Here is a 3,503-nt window from a genome sequence, read left to right as displayed (position 1 = left end):
GTGTCTGACCCTGCTGGGGACTTTTTGGTGGATCACACCCCATTGTCATAACTGAAGCACTTCACTTCTGTATTTGTCAGGGGGGGGGGGGGGGGGGGTCTGTCACACATGCCTCTTCCACTGTGCCCTGGATGGACATGAAATAATTGCCATGCAAAGAGTTGCACGTTTCCCTTTCTAATTTTAAGGGTCAACAGCATTTTAATATCATTTTAAACACACACACAGTGTTTTTTTATGATGCATGTACAAGCGGCTTTTGATAGCTTAACCAGCCAAGCATGGTTAAAGAGAGTAACCATTGCAGCTGCTTCCAGGACCCATTTAATTTAGTCCCCTGACCCCTGTTCACCTGAGTCTGCATGGAAATCATAATGCAATTCAAGTGTGAAGAAAAATGATATACCATGTATTTACCCCAAATATTTATGCAGGACCTACAAACAGTAATGCTTACTTCTAATAAAGCAAAAGTGATGCCTTGTAACATTGGCAGAGCTGACTTGCTGCTGGATCGCTCGAGGCCATTGTTTCCTCCATTATCATTTTCATTGGATTCTATACAGGGCAGGGTTTGCAGTGTTTACAATGCTCGCCTCATTTTCTGCAGGCCTTAGGTGTTTTACGAAGCCATTCGAAATGTAAAGAGATCTGTTTCAGAAATTTTGAATTTATTGTCTATAAAAAAGTGTTGTATTATTTACTCTGAGGGAATTGTGAGTCTTTTTCTGACCCATATTTACTGATACTGTAGGAAATGAGGGCCATGTGATATATGGCATCACTCAATGGTTGGCAACTTGCTTTTTTTTGCATTTCTATCAACTCAAGGTAGCAGTACACTCAAACTGACAGTTGCTGAGAGCCTCTACAAAGCTCAGCATCCTCTGCGAACATAAAACCAAGTTAGAAAACATGATTTGATGAAAGAGGAGCAACTCTGTACAGTAACACCTCTGCTGTTCTGCACTTCAGGTCCTTAACAGATGTGTCTGTAGTGATTTGGTGGAATCAGGTGAGCTTTCTAAGAACCAAGTAAAACTCCCCGAGGCACAATCATGTTCTATATTTCCACAGGGAAGGTCTGTATTCTGGGTAACAGTCTTCCACAGGCCCATTAGAGTGCTGTTGCTGTATAGAGTCAAGCAGAGAGGGTGTCTCATCAGTGCTGATAACATTGTATCTGGTCAAGTCATTATCTCTCCTCTTATTGAATTCCTTCAGCCAAATAGACCAAATGAAGCTAAATAAAGCTATAGATGGTCAGGCGCCTACTGCCCATTAATATGCTACCTCCTCACCCTCCTCCTCCTCCTTCTCCTCCTCCCACACAGACAGATATGCACCGGCTTTTTCCTTCTCTCTTTTACTTTTTCAACTCTTTGTCAACCACTTTTTTTCTTTTATTCATCTGTTCCACTTATTCCTGCTTTTATTTGTCTTCTTTCTCTTCCTTCCGTGCTTCATCCCTTCTTCCTTGTCTGGAAAGCCCTAATGGTGAACATGCACAGCAGCTCTTACAGCGTCACATCTGCTGGCAGTGAGGGTCTCTCCCTCACCACACAGCCTGCTAATGAGATCTTCCCCCATTTAATTAATACCATAAGAATTTTAATTCTGACTGAATCAATTTAATGTGATGTGATTTTGTCAGCTCAATTCCCCAAGTAAAAAAAAAAAAAAAAAATACTGAGCAGGGCCTGATGCTTATTACATACATCATTTCACGGGCCCTGCATTCCCTGCTGACTTAAACAAATTCTAATTAAGACTAATTAAAGCATCATTTATGAAAACGCTTGTGATAGTTATGCAAACATTCTGGGTGGGAATGCTCTGCATGATAATTACCCCCAGTTTAAATTAAGACCTGTTCCCTGGCAATTATGCTAGCCACACACCAGCACCTCTCAGAAAACGCTCCTTATTCAATTCCTGCAATTAAATATGAGGCCCTGCTCCTGAACTAACCGCTCAGAATGCATTTTCTGATAATAAAAGGGTGATTATGCATCGTTGTTTTCCCTCCTGTCAGGTAGAGTTAATGGAGCCAATCCAGTGTTCTGTATCAGAGTTACATTGGGGCTAAAGTGATGATCATAAAGCGGCCACTGGTGACTGATAATGTGAGCTGACACCCGCTGCCTTTGGATGAGGTGATTATCGCATGTTTTCTAGGTGAGTTTGTGTCACATGGATCCTGGTTAGACAGATGTGAGCAGATGCACTGTCTTACATCTCCACCTCCACTCATCAGTAACACTCACAGAAAATGCTTCAAAGCCAACCCCGGCTGCAGATGTGTTTCTTTCCTTTATGGGTTGAAACTTGATGACAAAATGTGAGGTTCACATCAAAAACACAACTTATTAAAGTTATTTTTTGCTTGAAATGTTAATATTACTTTAAAAGTACTTTTAACTGAACATGATGTTATAACATATATATCTTTTATACAATATTAATTCATTCCACATGTTTTCATTATCATTACAACAAGTAAGGACAAGGTCCTGGCAACTGTCCCGTGAGTGTGGTAGGTTTTCTTCTGTTGAAGCAAAAATAAATGCTTTTATTAAAGAGCAAAACAATAATTTTTTACCAGTTTAGGAAATTAAGAAACACATTTTCAGTCATTTTCAGCTTTGTCTCTGTGGGGAACATTATTCCCAAAGAGCATGGCGACAGGAATTAGCATGTGTGGAGAAATAGCAGACAATTTGATACAAGAAGTTCTCAAAGATTTTGCACATAAAACCCCATAGCAAGTAAAAATAGAATTCATTAAATATTGTTGTGAATTGTTGGATTTTCTTGTGCATACAAAAATAAAAGACTGAAAGATGGGAAATGCTTGTACGCCAAGACAACAGCATTTCCGCGCCGTAAAAGAATGTGCTTCTGCCTCTGCTTGTGTCATTTGGATGTTAATAGCCGTCTTGCAGAACGCCACCTCTTTATCAGGCTTCAAGCAGGAGTTTACAGAGTGACGCCATGACACCCATTAGCTTTGTTGATACAGCAGCACACTCCCAGCCATATATTGTTTCGCAGAGCTCAGGATCAGGCTATTTTTAAGAAGCTGGATCTATTGCAGCTTTGAAGGCCCAAACAGTTTATTGGCTAATGCAGTTTAACTCATGTAGATGATGATTCTTAAGTTTGCTATTACCGTAGCTTGCTAAGTAATGTTAATGCATTCACTGAACCTTCTCAAAGTAATAAATTGCAGATTTTTTTTCATTCCAATGTACCAGTAAGTAAATGTTGACAACATAAAATTATTAAATAAGATTGCATGAGGAACAAAAGAAAATAATAATAATTGCAATAAGGCTAAAAATAATAATAAGAAAAGCAGTAAAAAGATGAGGCAGGGTAATTCAGTCTCTCTGAAAGGTTTTAATAAAGTTAGAACTTTCCTGCACTTCAGCGACTCAACACGAGGGTGGTGTTGTTTATGTGTTTACACAACACTTATCACTTCTGTCATGTTTGTTTGC

The sequence above is a fragment of the Oryzias latipes genome, chromosome 21 (genome assembly GCF_053564925.1).
Source record: "Oryzias latipes strain Hd-rR chromosome 21, Olatipes_Hd-rR_3.1".
In the NCBI taxonomy this organism is placed as follows: Eukaryota; Metazoa; Chordata; class Actinopteri; order Beloniformes; family Adrianichthyidae; genus Oryzias; species Oryzias latipes.
Note: the sequence above shows the minus strand (reverse complement) of the source record.